Genomic DNA, 19747 nt, shown 5'->3' on the forward strand with positions numbered 1-19747 from the left:
GTAAACAATCAAGAAGAGGCCTTCAAACCACCCTGTGGTTAAAGACGGTCACTGAGTCCGTGGTGAGAAAGACACAATGAAAATTATGAAGTCAAGGGCAAAGCAACCACCTAGATAACAGGAGACTGTGCAAGAGCAAAACAAACCAACAACCACCTCCTTGTGCTGAATGCACTTTTCTGTCCAGTAGCATCTCAAGACAGAGAGACTGAAAAGTTGCTACTTAACACTGCCCCTGGAGACTTGCCCAGAAGTTTTCACACTGCTCAGCACTCTGTGCATAGACGGGCAGCAGTGGTGATGCTCCTGGTGAAATCCTGCTGGCCAAGCTGTCTGGCAGGTATAACTAAAAAAAAAAAAAAAGCCATTTTGGGAAAATATTGCCTTTTTATAGCTTATCTGAGTGCAGACAGCTGCCTCCCATCTCTAGAAATAGCAGGATTTAACAGTCATGTTTGCAGGGACAGATTTTGAAGGCTCCATCTTCTAAGAAACAACCTACACATCCAGAAACAGGAGGCCAGATTTGTTTTGATACTGGAACCCCCTTCCATATGCTCAGCGTGCCCACGGATTTGCAAAAACCCTGCTCTGAAAATGGGATGTTCATTCAGCAACAGGCAACAAGTAACTTGCATTTGCCTTCCCACAGCGTCTGTTCCTAGCACAACCAGCGGCAGTGCAGCACACGATTAGGCTTGGTAGTGCCTCACGCTGGAAATCATTTCCTAAGTGAAACAGTGGTGGAGGACAGCACTAAACATGGGAAAAAAAGACTACTAAGTAGCACTAAGCATGGGAGAACAAGACTACTAAGTGAAGTAAAAATAGCCAGCACCTACAGCTGAAGAGCACCTCTCTGTTGCTCCTCTTTGGATGGAGCGAACCAGGATCACAGCCCAAATGTTGTTATGATTCGTCTGAAGTGATAAAGACAGAGCCACAGGATGCATTTCCAGGTCAGTCCCACAACTACAAACTCCAACACTGTGGGCCTGGAGCTGCCTTTTCAGTCACCTCACCTCCATCATGTTTGCAAGTGTGATGGTGATCATGTTCTTAGAATCATAGAATCAACCATGTCAGAAGAGACCTCCAAGCTCATCCAGTCCAACCTAGCACCCAGCCCTACCCAGTCAACCAGACCATGGCACCAAGTGCCTCATCCAGGCTTTTCTTGAACACCTCCAGGGATGGTGCCTCCACCACCTCCCTGGGCAGCCCATTCCAAAGCCAATCACTCTCTCTGTGAAGAACTTTCTCCTAATATCCAGCCTATACTTTCCCCAGCACAACTTGAAACTGTGTCCTCTTGTTCTATTGGTGGTTGCCTGGGGGAAGAGACCAGCCCTATACAGTCAACTAGACCATGGCACTAAGTGCCTCATCCAGTCTTTTCTTGAAGACCTCCAGGGACTTTTTTAGATGAAAAGTGCCAAATCCCCATGAATTAAAACTGTAAGAGCTGAAGGATGTAAACGGCTCTGAATCACAAAGAGGCCTTGCAAAATGTCCATGGTACCACCTTTCACTAGCAACACTTGGACCAGTTTTCCTATAGCATCTTCCTCATGAGATTTTTTTTTCCATTAAAAAAAGACACCAAGCTGAATGAAAGGGGTACTAAAGATAAGGACCTGCTGTGAAATGACCAAAATTCCCATGCAAACAACTCATTAGCAGTGTTCAAATGCAATTTAAATTACTAGTTGTTAAAGTGCTCCTCAATTTCATGGTAAGTTTCCAAGGAAAATTACATGCTATGTACTATTTAATTGATTGTTTTCTACTTAACATCCATTTATTCCCTCCTCCTGTCCTTTCCTTAATTTCAGGGGATGATGATGACTTTTCAGGGAGGAAAGGGGAACAGCTAATGAAGTTGAAGAGGGATTTACCTGAAGAGCAAGGATGTAGGAGGGAAGTGGCTGCCAAAGATTGGCAGCTTCTCTGGAACTCCTCCCTTAGATGGTTTTTTCACAGTAGGGGTGTGAGACAGCACACCACAAAGTCTTCTCTCCTCAGCACAGGCAACCAAGCTTTCAAAGCCTGAATCCTTCCCCTGACACATCAAGCAACAAGCAACTGGGGAGCCTCACACCCAGTTAACCACTAGAAGATGGTGGTAAAGGAATAAAAGCATCTTGTTTCCACCTTCCAGGCATGCTAGTCCATGAACCAACATACTCACCAGAGGCAGAGTTAGTCTCCTTTGCCAGACAGAGCTATTCTCCTTTTCGAGATCTCATCCCAAATGCAAATACTTGATTCACAGGAGCAAATTCCCCTCTCAAAGTTGACTGAAGAATTAGACTCGAAAAAGACCTCCTGCTGTTTCCAACAGCTGTTACAAAGGAATGTGCCTTATAAAGCTAATAACACAGACATTGCTCAAAAGCCTGCATTCTGCTCAGCTTCTGGGAACGAGCAGCAGTACCATCAGGTAAAATGCCATCAGGAAATACCTAAAGAAGCAATCCACACGTACCAGGAACACGTAACAACTTCATGAAATACTCAGTACAGGTTGCTTTGCCTTTGAAGTAACCAATGCAGAAATATTTAGTGCTCAGAGAAGTATGACTTTATTAGAGTAAGGAGGTGGGGTTTACAGTACCGCTTCGGCTACAAAACACCGTCTGTCTGCAGGAGCTGAACACAAACCATTGCCTAGAACCCAGAGATCTGCACTTTTTCCCCAATCTACCATATGGTGCCTCAGTTTCTACAGTGCCACACCAGGATAATGCAACTTTCCTCAGCCCGCAGATAGGACTTAAGTGTTTAAGGGCTCTAAGAGCTTTGCCGACAAAAATGCGAGGTATGGGATGTGTAAGCCATCCTAGGCCAGTAATAGTGTCTTGACTTCATTCCTTCTCCACCCACACATGCTAGCCCCTTGCTCTCTGGGGCAGCTTTTCTCACCTCTTCCGGGGCAAATACAACTCTTAGAACACATTAAATCTCCTCACAGCACTTGAGTCACACAGTGAGTGTCACCACTTCAGATCCTCAGCAGTGCCAGCCCTGAATCGATCAGTGCAACAGGCAGAATAAAGGATGGGCTGTGAACCAATCCTCCTTACATGGGAGCTAAAGCAAATCCTCTGTGTTTAATACATCATTAGAAGTGATCGAGAGAGGCTTAAGAAAGGCAGGCATGGAGCTCTCTGAGCATGCTCAAAGGCAAGTGTCATGGAAAGCTTCTCAGATTCAAGTGTTTATAGGGTGCCAGGCTGCAGGAGGAATAATCTTTAGACAGCTGTATTAATTTACAGGTCAGCCCTTAATGGCTCTGTTCTGGAGCTGAAGAAAATCTGCAGTGGATCCTGGCTGGTATCAGCGACCATCAGATCTGCCCAGGTCCTGGAAAAATACCAGATGGAAAGCCCTGACAGCCTGCAGTCCTAGCTGTAGGCACTCTCCATCCTGTGGAACTCCCCCAGCCTGCCCAGCACCCATTTAAGGGAGCACAGGTGGTACACGGGGAGCTCACCCTTAGCAGTCCATCCAGCTCCCAAGTCACATCCTCGTGGCAATGAGACGTTGAACAGAGAAGGATTGGCACATGAAGATGCACTGCCCAAATGTGCTTCCTTAGGCATGCCAGAGCAGCGCTGCCTGGAGCCCTGGGTTATGGCCACAAGGTACTTGCTCGTTCTTGTGTTCCAGCAAGCAGCCTGTCCTGGCACATGGGAAAGGGAGGAAACTGCGAGAGGAACAGAACATCATAATTTACAGTCTCACCAAAGTGTCCCCAAAACAGCAAGCTTAGCCATACACAGCTGGCAAAGCCCAGATGTGCCACATCCAAGTGCCACCAGAAGCAGAGGCTGATCCAGGGCATGACCGAGCAAGGCAAGCACTGTGCAGGGAGAAGACATCACCCATCGCACAGGGCCCAACGTGCAAAGGCAAAGCACACTGCATGAGAAGCAACACGGACTACCAGCTTGCTGCCCTCAATAGCTTGGCACCACCACAAACAACAGAGGATGGCTGGCTCCTTGGCAAATCACTGGGCTAAGGCTGCAGTGTTTTCCAACCCATCACCTGCAGTGCCCATTCAGAAAGTACACTCTTCAGGACAGAAGCTCTTTCTCATGCACTGCTATGAACTTCAGCCAGGCCCTGACCTAAAAAGAGCTGCAGTAATCCAAGTAGCTTGCTGAAACAAGGATTAAAATGCAGCTGAAGCCTGAAAACTCCCAACACATTCCACCTGCAGGAACAGAGTCCAGCAGTCCCTTCATCACCTTTCAGGACTGAGCACTTTTGAACTCACATGCCATTGCTGTGCAAACTAAGTGAAGCTATCTTCCCCTGCCCAGAACAATCAAGCCAGGTTTAAACCTCAAGAACCACGTGTCTGGAAAACCAAACCTCACACTCAGTATTAATTCCTATTCAAAAGGGCAAAAGAAAATCAACAAGAGAAAATGCTTTCTAACAAAGGTCCTACATTTAAAACAAGGAGATAGTGATAACAACAGGTTTGAGTCAGCCCAAAAGTATCAGTCAGCTGAAAAGATAATAGACATCACCAGGAACTGTGAAGGGTTTTTCATCAGCACCCCCTCCCAAGTAAAAGGACAAAGTGCAGTGCTTTCTGTCCGAGGCACAGGGCTGGCTGCTACGCAACCCCTGGAGCAGCACTAAAAGCACTCTATACATGTTACATGCTCCAAATGACAAGAGGAATGCGGGACTGTGGATCCCCGCTCCAGATTCCTCAGCATAGTTTCAGCTGCCATGAAAAAAACAGGAAGCAGAACATCTTTCAGGTTCCCCCCACGCCCCTGACTGTCTGGATGAACTACAGTTTCCTTTCAGGAAAGGGGGGGGAGGAAAGAAGGGAGAAAAAAACACGAAGAGAGAAGTAGCCAGTTGACTCTCAGACAGATTAAAAACTTCATACTAAGGAAAAAGAAATAACAATAGGAACAAGCAGATACCAAACCTTCATCCAGTTACAGCAGCTAAACATCTTCAGACCTTACCAAACCAGGGTTAAATGCTAAGAGCTGAAATATCTGCACATTAGGCAGCCTTTTCAGCACACTCTGACTGAAACAGAAATCATACTTGAGCTATATTTTACTTGCTGACCACATGCACGTATACTCATTCAACTCCACACTGCATTAAGCAGTAGAACTGAGAGGAAGAGCATGACTGAATGGGAATTGGCTTGTATTATCTTTATACCTAGGCCTGAAGAAACATTTTGCCTTAGAGGATAATCCACTGAGCCAACCTTCCCTGCTACAGAGGGCTTCCCTGGGTCCCTTGCTGTTGAGTGGAGATCCGCACGCCTGCCTTCACCAGCCACGCGCGCACAGTTTGATGCGATCCATCTGACTAAACAAAACCAAGTCCCAACTTGCTTGCTAAAGCAGCATTGATGCACTTACCAGCATCCAGACAGGCTCCTTCACTAACATGCTTCCCTCTCGAGCAGATCAAACTTGGAACAAGGTCCAGGAGCAAGAGAGAACTGAAAACTGACCACAACAAGCTTCCAAAACAAGAAAGGAGGAGGGGGGGGGGAGAAACCTTACTACAGGAATTCAAATCCTGCTTCCACCAGACCCTGAGTCACCTCCCCTCCCTTGCAATAGATCAGAGCAATGGGTAAACATTTCCAAATATGGAGATCAAAACTCCAAAGGATGTCAAAAAAAAAAAAATGCCCCTTCTCTCCCTGGCTTTGGCAGAGGGATGACTTGCCCCTGTGGAGCCCGAGCCCAGCACGCCGCTGCTGCTGACCCACACACAGCCTGAACACAGGCCACACATCGCCACCTTGACCTATGCTTTGGAGGCTCCTGGCTCAATGGGCGACACTGCATCTCTGTCCTCTGCCAGAGATGCACGGGCAGATGAAATGGGGGCAGCTCTTGCCCCTCAACTCATCAGCAGAAAGCTTCTTAGAATGTTTTTGGAGTATTCCTTGAAGGACGTTCAGACTGGGTTTATAGTGACATCAACTCAGCACCAGAGAAGGCAAGGCTCAGCCATGAGTCCCTTTAAAGGGTTCCACTGACAGCTCCCACACCAGCTGCTCACCTGGGGCAGGGAAACCTCCCCTGACCTGAATCATCTAGTTGGCACCTGGCAAAAAGTGTGTATTTGATTTTGCTTCACAAAAAAAAGCAATCAATCAAACAAACAAAAGTGTCCACACAGCTCTGCAGATCATTCTGCAGGGAGATTGAGCCCCAGAGCTCCTCGATCCCTGATGGGACACGCAGGACAGGCAGGAACGGGAGAGCACCCATGCTGCCCACCCCTGGGAGAGGGGCTTGAGAGTCAATTTGGGAGACAGAAGAGCTAGGTTTGAAGGGCATAACTGTTCCTTCAGAGCCTGCCTGCAAAAGGAGCAACAATACACCCATGCCACTGCTCCCACGGGCGTTGCTCCTCACCACAACAGCCAACCTGCAGGCAGCAGCGAGGTGACTATGCCACAGCCTCCTGGTAGCTGCAGCTATCGGCTCCAGGAGCAGGCAGCCTCTCAGGAATGTGCAAATCCGGACGTTTTCAAGGGGAACAGGCTGCAGAGGCAATCCAAGCAGACCAGTGATTCCCCAGCACCACCCACAAGATGCTATTGAATTTATAGGGAAGGAATTCCAGAGCTGACTCTGCCCATGTATGGCCAAAACAAACTGTGAAAAAGCAGCATTAGAGCACAGCTGGCTTGCACTGAACTGAAGGGCAGGCTCCCGAGGAGCTGAAACCCTGCAGTGCCAGGGGCTGCACAAATACCTCCAGGAACCAGGCAAAGGTCAGGGGCCCATGGCAGCATGAGTTTAGCCCAAATATCCCAGGTGACAGAACATGCACAAACCTTTTCTGCAGAGAGAAACAAAGTCTTCTGATTTTTAAAATAAGAAGCACATTTAACTTAGTGACCACTCAGTAACATTGCAAAAACCCCCACACTTGTCTGGCAGCACCAGCACATGTCTGTTATGCTGCTAAAGGCAGCTCTGAAGAGCCAATAGTCCAAGGGGAACTAAATGATACACCTGAGCAATGCCAATGCACTGCAGGCTGGGACTGCAGCTGATCCATTATTTTTCTGAAAACCCACTAAATCCTCCCCTAGAGCCATGTGCCTCAGGCAGCAGCTGTGCCACCAGGAACATCCTCCATGTTCAGAAATGGAGATGTGCTGACTGAACAAGTCTTACGAAGGACAGCTGAAGGAACTGGGGTTGCTCAGCCTGGAGAAAAGGAAGCATAGAATCATAGAATCAGTCAGAGTTGGAAGGGACCACAAGGATCATCTAGATCCAACCACCCTGCCATGGCCAGGGACACCCTACTCTAGATCAGGCTGCCCACAGCCTCATCCAGCCTGGCCTTAAGCACCTCCAGGGATGGGGCCTCAACCACGTCCCTGGGCAACCCATTCCAGCGTCTCACCACTCTCATGATGAAGAACTTCCTCCTCACATGCAGCCTGAACCTACCCATCTCCAGCTTCACTCCTTTCCCCCTAGTCCTGACACTCCCTGATATCCTGAAAAGTCCTTCCCCATTTTTTTTGTAGGCCCCCTTCAGATACTGAAAGGCCACAAGGGAGATGATCTCACTCTTTACAACTACCTGAAAGCAGGTTGTGGCAAGGTGGGGAGTGGTGTCTCTTCCCTAGTATCAAGTTGTAGGACAAAAGGAAATGGCCTCAGGTTGCACTAGGGGAGGCTTAGATTGGATATTAGGGAAAATTGCTCCACAGAAAGGGTTGTCAAGCCCTGGAACAGGCTGCTCAGGGACTGAGTCACCGTCTCTGGATTGATTTAAAAGATGTGTAGATGTGGTGCTTAGTGACAGTCATGGACTTGCAGAGCTGGGTTAATGGTTGGACTCCATGATCTTAAAGATCTTTTCCATCCTAAGAAATTCTATGACTGTTCTGAGCCCACAGTGCTCAGAAGTGGTAGAAGATGCTCCAAGACCAGGGTAAGAAGGCTCAGGTTTTACAAACGGATTCAGTTTTCCAGCATCTTGCAGAAAACAGTTCCCAAGGTGCTGGTTTTTTACAAGGACAAACAATGAGATGAAGTAGGGAACAAGATAAGTCAAGTCAAAACCACAGTGGAGGAGCACTGCAATAGCAGAATCCCCAGCCCAAGCATGCTCTGGGCTCCCACAGCATGAACAGATTAAGGCTCTCTTTAACAGTGAAATGTCGCTACCTCGCCTGCCCTGCCAGCGGGGAAATATTAGCTGTGTCAGCTCGAGAGGCACAGGGCTTACCAAAGCAGAGAGGAATGCAGGATGCAGTGACACACGCAGTGGGGACAGGGAAACTAAACCCAGGGGAACGCAGGCTGCTAGTGCTGCCTCTGCAGGCAGGCAGGGAGGGCACACTTCGCAGCTCCTGGGGTGGAAACCTGGGCCTAACGGCTTCGTGACCTTAGAGAGACGCTCCTGCCAGAAGCAAATATAGCTATGAGAGGGGCTGTGAGCTCAGGGGCCCGAGCACACAAGGACAAGCAGGCTCCTGGCAGGCTGCCCAGCACTGCAATAAGTACAAGTTGTACCCATCAGACCAGGAGCGAGTGCAAGTCTCCTCCAAGCGGCATTTGCTAATGGGAGACCCACCAAGTGGCCAGCCCCTCATCTGTGCCTTCCTAGGCATTAGAATCTCCCCTCAGTTTCCCAGATGAAATGATGTTACACCTTCTACCTTGCTACCGTGCTCACTTTAAGAAGAGGCACCTATGCACAAGCTGGGGTTCTGCATCTCTACTTTAGAGCATCTTCCACCCCAAACAACACAAACAAATCAGGAGTGGGCACAGCCATGAATAGCGACAGCCTGACCAGGAACTCTGCTACAAGTCCCTCTCCTCGACACAGCCCTAATCTTGAAAAGCAAAAGCTTGAGGGCATGGGAATAAAATCCAACTCAAGGCTCCTGCACAGCAGTGCAGGTCATTATCAATAGGCCATCAGTCAGGCATGACTAATTTAATTTAAATTACATTACATAAGTGGGATGACTGAGAATATTTGATTCATAAAAATGTCTGGAAGGGGCAGAGAGCACAATCTCTGTGTGGCATATATAACACAGGGAGCACTGCAGCAGCCAAGGAACACAGACCTCACAATGCAGGCAGCAAGGAGCAAAGGATACTCACATGCACTACTACACACACGCACTACTGCACACACGCACCTCTCCTTCCCAGCACACACAAAGGTAGACTTAGCATTTGCAAGCTGAAGTCCTGAGCAGCCAAAGGTTTAGCACAAATGTTTGTGACAGTTCCACTTTGCAGACCAAGGCAAAAAATGGGTGCAGAGGAATAAATATAGAAAGAAGTCAGGCAGGCAAAGCAGGTGCTGGCTTGTAAAACCTTGGCCAGAAAGGCTCCACAGGAGGTTGAATCTGGTAGTTTTGCAACAGCTCCACAGAGTGACAGAAGAGACAGAAAAAGAAAAAGAGAGAGAAGATGAATGCATATGCATTCTTTTCTTGCCATATATAGCAGGTACAGACAGTTGGTGCACACCCCCCCAAGCTCTCACAGGCCGTGTAGTACATACTAGATAGGCTCTGCGCATCTTTGTTTCCATGTGCTCAGATCTGTGCAGCCTGTGCATATGTGTGTGCACTTGTCACTGCTCCCCACATCACCTATCTGGGCATGCTGTCACAACACACTGCTCAACAGAGCGTGGCAAAAGCCTCAGCACCCTCAACTGCCATGAGTTCTGAACAGTCACAGCCTCTCTCTGCTCAGCCTTTCCCCACCAAAGCCTCTGGGTGCAAGTACCACCAGGGAAGCACCAGTTTGTCTCCCCTTTTCCAGTGATCCCACTCCCCTCTCCACACTCCATTAGGAGAAGACTTTTTTGGTTTGGGTTTGGTGTTGTTTTGGGGTTTTTTTGTATGGCAGAGAACCACCACCAAGATGCTACTGTCGGAAAGGCCACCAGACCTTCAAAGAAGTTGCCCCCCGTCCCTGTGAAACATGCTTACGTACCGACTCTCACGCTGCACAGCCTTGCCAGCAGGACAAACTCAGGGCAGGACTTTCAGAGACACACTGCCCAGAGTCACAGATCTGTGGTTCTTGCCCAGCCCTGCAAAGAAAGACATATCAGTGTGACATATGCCAGATACTCCTGTGGTAGCTCCTCTCCAAAACTCGCATTTTAACCCACAGCTACTGGGAAATGCAGCATTTTCCTCCACAGCTCTTTTAAGCAGAAGCTTTCATGCTCCTGGACTCTTTTTGGTAACTCCCAAAAGCAGCCATCACCTCCTTGAACTGGGCTAATTAGCAGCACCCAGTGTCAGATGTCACAGCTTCACCAACAACTTGCACCCCCTCAAACCGCAGTTTCTTTACTGCTTTTAATGTCCCTGAGAGAAGAGAGGTAAAAGAAGTAAAATGAGGTATAAAGCAGGAGAACAGAATGAGTCTCCCACTCACTTGTCTGGCATCAGGCACAGCAAGGGAGATAGAAGACACCATTAAATTTAGTTTGAAGCTCATGGGGTTTACCACTACCACAAGCAAAGCTACATCACCATCCAGTTCACCAGCCCTACACTCCAGCAGTGTCTTTTCTCTGAGGAGCTCTGCCCAATTCCCACTGGAGACTGCCTCACCTTTCCCTGCAGCTGCAACACAGACATGACCCTTTCTTGAAGTGACCAACTCAGTGTCATTTATTCCCTCTGCAGAAAAGGAAAGTAGAACAGAGGGGACAGCATCATCTTGCATGTGGCACGTCAGGACACACGTCAGGGTGCATCCCATGGAGATAGGCAGCATCTGAATTCCACACTGCTTCCTGCCTCCACCAGGCCACAGCCAACATCCCACCCCAGCCCACATAGTGGTTGCTCTGATGGCCCTATCTCTGCTCATGATAAGCACAGGCTTGCTTTGTCACTGCTGCTCTGCACACAACATTACTGCTATTTGCTGCTGAAGTGATGGAAATGCCCAATTCAGGCTTGCATTTGTTGTACCTGTGCTGCTCATGAGGGTGCTTGTGAGCCTACAGATCTGAGTGCTGATGGTACCTCACATTTCATGCCCCTCCTCCCTGTCACATGGAGAGATGGCCTTCTACCCCTGCCACCACCCCTTGTCCCCGATGTCATGCCTGACGCTGCAGCAGCCAGCAGCATGATAGGGCTCTCACCTCTCCCAGGTGATCTCCACTGGCCCAACATCACGAGAGCACACTAAGGTCCACTCTGACCCAGCTCTATTCCTTAGCCTCTGTGGTGGCACTCAGCCCTGATTCCTTGCAGGGATCAGCAGCTATGAAAGTCTTCAGGACCCTCAACACTCCCCCTCAGGTGTGATGAAGACAAAATTCATATCAAGATCATAATGGCCCCTCCCACTCACTGCAGGCTTGGGATGAAGATGAGTAACTGCAGGGTTTTATTGCTGGTGAATACAGCCAAGAAAGCAATTTTTCTCCATCCATCAAGGAGGAGACAAGTACAAGCAAATATTATGGTTGTGCATGTTTACTTTTCATTTTAAAGCGATGTAGAGTTATACACAATTTAGGTCCTTCCCACAGGCCTTTGGCAAAGTGCCCTTTGGTCTTATCTGCAAAGGCAGAAGACAACAACATTCCCTTTTAGTTCCAACACCATTTCAATTCAACTCACAACAGCACCTCCAGGAGCCCCAGGTAAGACAATATGTTTAAAAGATCTTGGCTCAGGCTTGTATTTCAACAGACCTAGCTCAACAAGATCAGTTACAGGACTCATCATATTTGGCTAGCTGAACTACATCTTCCTGGCTTTACTTCCCACACTGGCTGTCCCCATCATCTTGTGACTGGGGCTCCCCTGCAGCAAGGTAAACAGGACCTCACACATCCTCCTTGAGGCACCCAGCTGAAACCAGCTGTGAAACCACCTTCCCCAGCAGCACCTAGGACACAGCATAGTCCCAGAGGGGGCAGCAACTCAATGATGCCCAAGAAGCATGCACTCCCTCCTGGTCATGCATCCCACAGCTGGGCAGGACAGGGGCAACCTGACTGGTCACAGTACTCATCAGAGCTAGTCACTCAAACTCCATTTGTGACCTCTTTTCTTTAGCAGAAGGCTGCAAATGTCAGCCCAGGTCTTTGAGTGAAGAAATACAGGGAAGACAGACGTAAAGGGACAGACCCAAGATATCAGAACTGCCCATCTGCTGCACCACAAGCCACCCATCACCAAATCAGACCTTTTCAAGACACAATCTCAACAAATATTTCCTGCTGGGGAGCATTTTGAGACTCAAGGGCCTTAAAGCTGAGGATTAACAAAGGTTTTCTCCCCAGAGTATCTGTACACATCCCTCAGCAAGCAGCACCCCTGAGAGCCTCCTACCAGAGGACTACACAGACACTTAGCAAAGAGATGTCTTAACCACACTGGCTCTGGAGAAGCAGGAAAAAGACACAGACCTTGAAAAACAAGTCCTTGAAAATAGTCCCAAAAAAGTGTCCATCTCTCACCCTCATGCTCATTCCTGCTTTCACTTAGTCAAGCAAAGACAAATGAGTGCAAACTGACAGACATACCCAAATCACTGCCAATGGTTCCAGCAGAAGTCTTTCCCTTACTGAAGTCCACATGAGAGCCACCTCTGGGTTTCATACATGCCCCAGCAACCTTTATGAGGAATATCCTCACAGTTTTACAACAGAAATAGTAACAGGCAGGCTTTAAGCTCTGTGAAACTGAGGTCTTCCCAGGTCAGTCATCACAACGGATGCCCAGCAGTCTGTGCACCGCTAATCCTCATTTTCATCTTGCAACAAAAAAATCAGAGAGAGTGATTGGCATTGGAATGGGCTGCCCAGGGAGGTGGTGGAGTCACTGTCCCTGGAGGTGTTCAAGAAAAGCCTGGATGAGGCACTTAGTGCCATCGTCCAGTTGATTGAATAGGGCTGGGTGCTAGGTTGGACTGGATGAGTTTGGAGGTCTCTTCCAACCTGGTTGATTTTATGATCTCCAGGGACAGCGACTCCACCACCTCCCTGGGCAGCCCATTCCAATGCCAATCACTCTCTCTGACAACAACTTCCTCCTAACATCCAGCCTAGACCTCCCCTGGCACAACTTGAGACTGTCCCCTTGTTCTGTTGCTGGTTGCCTGGCAGAAGAGACCAACTCCCACCTGGCTACAGCCTCCCTTCAGGTAGTTGTAGACAGCCATGAGGTCCCCCCTGAGCCTCCTCTTCTCCAGGCTAAACACTTCCAGCTCCCTCAGCCTCTCCTCACAGGGTCTGTGTTCCAGGCCTCTCACCAGCTTAATTTCCCAATGCTGTTTTATTGACAGGAAGAGTCAAAACTTCTCAAGAAAAAGAAACCACAAAACAATATAACACACAAGTAGAGTATGGAAAGCAAGGGCTCCTCCTTGCAAATTTAAATACAAGAGCAAGAGTTTACAACATCTGAACCCTAACCCAGCCCCCTGTTAGGCTCTGAGTTCTCTTTTTTACTGTTCATATTTTTCAGCAATGCAAGAATTCCAAGTTTCAAAGAAGTACAATCAGTACTGTTAGAAAATCAGGCATCTCCAGCCCAACTTTACAGTGGCCTCTCCAGCCCAACTTCACAGTGGCCACCTAGAAACCTAAGTAACCAGACTTCCTAACCCCTTTAAAGGAAAATCTTACCCATGAAAGTGATTTCAGCAAGTGCTAATTACACTTCTCTCATAACAGCCTGGCTAAGTGGCAGCTGTTTTCCCGACTACTCAAAACCTGCATTCATTTCCAAATCTCCTTTACACTTGAAAGTGTTACCAATATTCAGAGCTTAATTATTTTTCTGTTTAATTATTTTCTTTTCTTTGGTTTTTTTTTTTTTCTTTTCAATCAGTATGGCTATGTAGAAGCCCAAGAGTGAACATCAGTGAAACTGGAATAAAGCAGCCTCATGTAAGGATCCTTCATTACCACTCCTTTGTGGAGCAGACAGCTCAGACCACCAAAAGAAAAAGTGCAGTTCCAGACATCAGTTTTTAAATGCAGACAAGCTCCCAGCCAGTCAGTTCAGCATGAACTGAGATGGGTGTTCCTGGCCTGTATGATTGGCAGGTGCACATACAGGTCTCTAGAGGACAAGCCCATTCAATCTGACCTTTTCATTTTAAATGAAAAACACTTAAAAGCCTGCTCTCTTCTGACATATGTACTTTATGTCTTCTCTGTGCTGTGCCAATGGATTTGTTATTTGTTGGTCCAAGTGCCCAGAAAGCTCATGTTATCTCCCCTGCTGCTGTAGCCCTGATCCTTAGCTGTTCTGGCACCAAGGGACCTGTCTGAGGTCTCCACATTTCTCCTGCATTGGAAAAATCAGACTCCTTATATGCAAACCTCCATCCAGAGTTCAACCCTAGCTTAAAACTCAACTTAGATGCATGGATAGCCTTACACTCAAACATATCTCCTGGAGACACAGACTGATCTTGCCATCCTAGGACAGTGAAGCCTTCAGGATCTGGCCCCCCACAGCTTTCCGTTTGCTTCTCTGCCTGCTTGGGTTTAATTCATTAAAATTAAGCTGCTTATTTCAAAAGTACACTGCCAAAGTTATCCAATTAAAAAAAAAAAATCACTCAATATAAGCTAGAGAAGCACTTCCTCAGGCAGTCACCAATGCAAACAGCAACAGCCAACATGTCCAGCTGCTGTCTCCTGGGAGGCCAGACCCTGTGTCCTTTACACCTATGTGGTGTAAAGCAGCACCTATATGAAAGGCTAACTTAGACCTGCAAGGAAGCACACACACACCCCTTCTATACTGCAGTCAGCATGGAGCTGCTTTCAAACCCACTGCAACTCCATGGGCTAAAATTAGCCATAATGGGACTTAGTGTTTCCAGACTCCTGGTCAAACCCCTGTGCTGGGGGGAGGCTGATAGTGGCTGCAGCACAAACTATCACCTCCAATGGGGAAAATTAGCTCCTATATACAAACAAACTCTCTAGCAACCCCTGCACGCTGCAGGTTGCAGAGTCTGGCATTAAAGCATTGCCCCACAGGAGCCCCATGGTCTCACAGGAGTGGCACAACTGGCTTTGGAGGCAAGAGAACCAACTTGAATTTTGCTGTCACACTTGATTTTCAAGTTTGTACTGACATCCATAAAATGAAATTAAAACAAGAGGAGAAAATAAAAGAGGGGAAGAAAACAGGAGAGCATGGGGAAGAAGTGGGCTGATCAAAGGCCATGCCAAGGCAAGTAGGCTTGATATTAGGAAGAAGTTCTTCACAGAGAAAGTGATTTGCCATCGGAATGGGCTGCCCAGGGAGGTGGCAGAGTTGCTGTCCCTGGAGGTGTTGAAGAAAAATCAGGATGAGGCACTTAGTGCCATAGTCTAGTTGACTGGACAGGGCTGGGTGATAGGTTGAACTTGGATGATCTTGGAGGTCTCTTCTCACCTGGTTGATTCTATGATCTGGGGCAGATGTGCTGCCAAGGAATTGGGAAAGGCTAGCAGGCAAAGGAGTGTTGAGCTGCCTGCTCAGTGGCAGCTGTTGGAGATGAGGAGAGATTCTCAGAGCAGCACAGCAACACCAAAGAGACAGGATCCAACTTTCCCAAATGAAACTGCTGAATTATAACAAACAATAAAAATCATTTAGGGGAGGACAGATTTAAGCAGTGGCCAAGGAAGCTGTGACACAGCCCTACCTACAGCATCCCAGCAGCTGGGAGCCACCCGCAGGTTCTCAGCTGGAGCCACTGGGCAATGGTTGGGCACTAACCCATCAGAAGGGCCAGCAATGTCACACCCCTGTTATTTTCAAATGCACAAGGACAGCTAGAAAAGAAGAGTGGCTAAGGAACAAGAGGAATCAGCACATCTGTGCCAGAAAGCCTGCAGGTCCCATGCTGCAGCAACCTTTCTACAGCTGCCAGCAGTGCTGCCTGTCATTTACGTGTCTGTAAATGACACTGGGACTGGATCCTGTATTTTCAAGCACAGACTGTCAGCCTCATGCTGTTTGCACTCCCTTAGCCCACTGCAAGTGGAAGATTTTCAAAATAACCTCAATGACTTTATTTTTCTTCCCCCCCCCCCCCCCGCCACCAATTGCTGTCTGCATGTCACTAAAGCTGGCTGGAGAGACCTTGAGCAAGAGTGGGACAGTTTCACTCTCCAGCTTCCTCATCACAGGATAATTGATTTTGCTCTCAAGTTCTCACGTAGTGTCAGAGCACAGGAGCCTGGGTTTCAAACAAAAGATACTATTTTGCAAAACCAAAAACTGTCCTGTTTTGTTTTCAGAGCAGATGCTGGCAGAATGCTGCCCTAAGATGCTGCCTCCCTCATCTTCAGATGCTTAGTCAAGAAAAACTGACCAACGGTGACCAAGAGCATGAGTCTTCTTCAACCCAACTTTGGGCAGTGTGCTAGTTTGATGCAAGCTAGAATGTTTTGATGAGAAGGACTAGATTACAGGCTGTGAAAGGAAAACAATGGTGATGCCTACTTCACTCATAGGCTTGCTGAGATGTATAAGAATCCAAACACAGATAACTCACAACTTCTGCTGCTGGGGAGCTCCAAGATGCATCTCTCTCTCCTAACCACACCCTCTGTTTCTCTGATTAATCCACTTTGCTTCCTAACCCCCTGGCTGAACCTCTTTTCTTCCTTGGGACTGGGGTAAGGTTGAGAGGGGTAGGGGGAAGGTGAAGGGGCATCTGGAAGTCCCTCCTGGGGACTCAGGTTTCTGGGAGGGCTGTTGTGTTTCTGTATTACCTTTTAACTTGTATATAACTGTATATACTGTAAATATCTGCTCGTATATTGAGCTAAGCTGGAAATAGAAAGCTTCATTCAATTTCCAGAGCCAGCTGAGTCTAGTCTGGGTGATTTCCAGAGTGTGAGGGGGCAGGGAACACCCAAACCATCACAGGCAGAGTTGGCACTTCTATGCACGTTTGTTCAAAGGTGACACTGCTGGGCAAAGCGAAGACACAAGCATCCAGTGGTCACACCATTCGCCTCACAGGCAGCCCTGCACACTCCCCCATCCTCCTAGCTGGAGCTTGGGCTGAAGCAAAGAGGAGGCAGCACAGCTCAGCATGTACCTCCATCATTTGTGCAGGACAGCCAGGATGCAGACTTCCATGGGAATTGTGCAGATCTTCCTTTCCCCAAAGGAGCTTAATTAATTGCCGGTAAAAGGGGATAGTGATTTACCACAAAACTTCTCAGCACAGTAAGTGCAAGTATCATCATGTCTCTTTTCTCCTTAAATATTAAGGATAAAAAAAAGCTTTAGCCTCTCCAATTCTATTTTGTCTTGACCTGGACAAGTATATATGCTGGACTTGCACTGCATTTCCTTTATCAATTTGCCCATAGGACCAGCAATGACTGTAACATTGTGCTCTTGGTCTGAGCTGGTTCACTCTGACTGCACTCCATTGTTTCCATGCAAAACAAGAGGATTTGGGCTTGCACAATGGCAAAGCAGACAATTATACATCTCTCAGCAGCCTCACTGGACCCCATCAGTACTCACATGGAGAAACCATCCTTCTTGCCATGTACCTGATGGTTTCCCACCACCACACTTTCTTGGCTACTAATTCTCTGTGTTCTTCCAAGAGTTGCCCACACAGCATCCTCCAACCTGCTGCACCTGAGCACTCTATTCCGGAAGAGTACACTTGTTTGAAATGATAGCTGCAGTGTGTGGGTGCAGCATCACACCAAAGGTACAAAACACTTGAGACCAAGAAAGGTCTCTTCAACCTTCTTCTGTCTTGCTGGTGTGATTCACAGGAGCACCTAACAGTGTAACAGCATCATCACACCTGTCCTCGCCTACTCCTACTCTACCATACTATGCTTGTCAGCAGGAATTTTGTCACAAGCCCTGAAGCCAGCATTTATGATACCTTTTTTTTTTTCCCACTTGTTGGTGGAGAAAAACAGAAAAGATCTGCAGAAGCTGTTGGAGACAAAGATCTCTCCAGGACATCCCAGCTGATATTTTCAAAGACTGACTTGGCAAAGCATCAAAGAAGCTGACATCGCACATGCAAGCAAGCAAGACCAGCTCCATGCCAGCCATTAGCCAGGCTCAGGGAGCATTTATGACTTCAATGAGGAAGAAGAAAGGAGCAGAGCAGACTAACATAGTATCTGTCACAAGAGGCACAGCCACATGCCTGGTCAACACCAAGGGAACACAGGCAACAGAATAAGATCTCTGTGAGCAACTACATCTCAGAGAGCATTGGCCACACACAGGTCAACACTCACTGTGACTGCTGTGCATGAGATACCACACATGGTTTTCAGTCTAGAAGCAGGAGACACACCTGGGAGGCTGTGTGGGAAGAGCTGGTAAGTGAAGATCATGTCCTGTCAAGGTTGCAAGTCTGCATCTTACACACAGAGGCTCACAGCAACTTCACGTAAGCCATTTGCCTGTAGCCACCGTAACTGCAGTTATAACCCCTAGAAACACAGCTGACAGTCACCAGGCCTTTACCAGCACTCACAGAGAAGGTCAAGAGAGCCATCAGCCAAGAAGAGAAGGCAAGCACAGCAAGCTCAATGGGAACTTGACAGGCCAAGAATGACTGCAGTCACAGAGGACCAAGGACAGCTTGCTTTTGTCGACCTCTTTTGCTGAGGCTCTCAAAGACGACTAAGCCTCTGACCTTTGATTAAGCCACGCTACTCGCAGGAGAGGGGGTGGCCTGGGGGAGAGGGGACTCAGCAAGAAAGTAGTTATCTCAGGGTCATGGGTTCATACCCTCCTCAAGTTCTTCTTTTCTTAGTCAATTAGAACAGGGGACTTGATCTGCATTAAAAAAACCCTGTTACTAAGGGCACAGGCAGATACTGCCTTGTGACACTGTCCCCTTGCTGCTCCTTGCAAGCCCCACAGCAGAGCACAGCAGCTTGGGGAACACACCCCGCGTGGAAAGAACACGACCCACTTTCACACTGAGGGCAGTAATGCACAGCAGGGCACTGCAGGCGACCAGACACAGCTGCCACTGCCAACCTCCAACAGTGGAGTGGGCACAGCCCTGCAAGGAGTATTATGGATGGAGCTGATCATGCCCCAGCCTCTGTATCTGGTCCTGGGAGACTTCAGCTCATCCCTGTGCCACTGAGAGAAGCTATGTTCAGCTGGTGAGCACTGCTCAGATTGCTGTTCCTCAGACACCAGCTGGTGCTCAAAGGCCAAAATCTCACCATGAGGTCCTGGAGGCACCTTCACACAAAAAGAGCAAAACCAGCATCCATGGGGCTCCAGCCCTTGCTGCCAGGGAGGGCGACCACTTCAGACCGGACACCTTCCAGCCCTCAACCCAGCAGTGACATTAGACAGCCTGTCCAATTTGTACTGACAGAGAACTTGGCTAGACACTTAGGACCAGCTGAAGGGAGGAGACCCTCTATCCTCCTGCTGCAGGCCCACCCCAGTGGTGACAAACACAACAAATGTAAAGGTCAAGCAAACGGAGAAGGGAGATGAGAAGGACATTCCACTAGGCCCAGGACAATGCATGAATCAAAGTTAATGTGTATCTGAAAGCAATTAGTGATAGAAACCAAACAATCTAGGAACCCCAGCTGCTGTATTCAAGGTTCCTGCCAGTGAGCACAGAAAGAGTCAAAACCTTTTGATGGTGGTGGGTTTTAGCCCACAAGAAGTCAAGATAAGAATGCATCCCATGCATCTTGGCCAGTGTGAAAG

The 19747-nt window shown here is 48.1% G+C and overlaps 1 protein-coding gene across 14 annotated transcripts in view; it reads right to left on the minus strand.

Moving 5' to 3' along the window:
* The window catches only part of LPP (LIM domain containing preferred translocation partner in lipoma), a 371586-nt gene that overhangs the window by 342169 nt on the left and 9670 nt on the right, over nucleotides 1-19747 (minus strand). For 12 of the 14 annotated variants that reach the window (XR_010307209.1, XR_010307210.1, XR_010307211.1 and 9 more), the window contains exon 2: nucleotides 10008-10107. The gene's annotated coding sequence lies outside the window, so the exon portion shown is untranslated. Of the gene's footprint in view, nucleotides 1-3496; nucleotides 3710-9377; nucleotides 9428-10007; nucleotides 10108-19747 lie in introns of all 14 variants that reach the window. The other 2 variants (XM_064165588.1, XM_064165589.1) reach the window with 2 other exon arrangements.

The sequence above is a fragment of the Pogoniulus pusillus genome, chromosome 26 (assembly GCF_015220805.1).
Source record: "Pogoniulus pusillus isolate bPogPus1 chromosome 26, bPogPus1.pri, whole genome shotgun sequence".
NCBI classification, from domain to species: Eukaryota; Metazoa; Chordata; class Aves; order Piciformes; family Lybiidae; genus Pogoniulus; species Pogoniulus pusillus.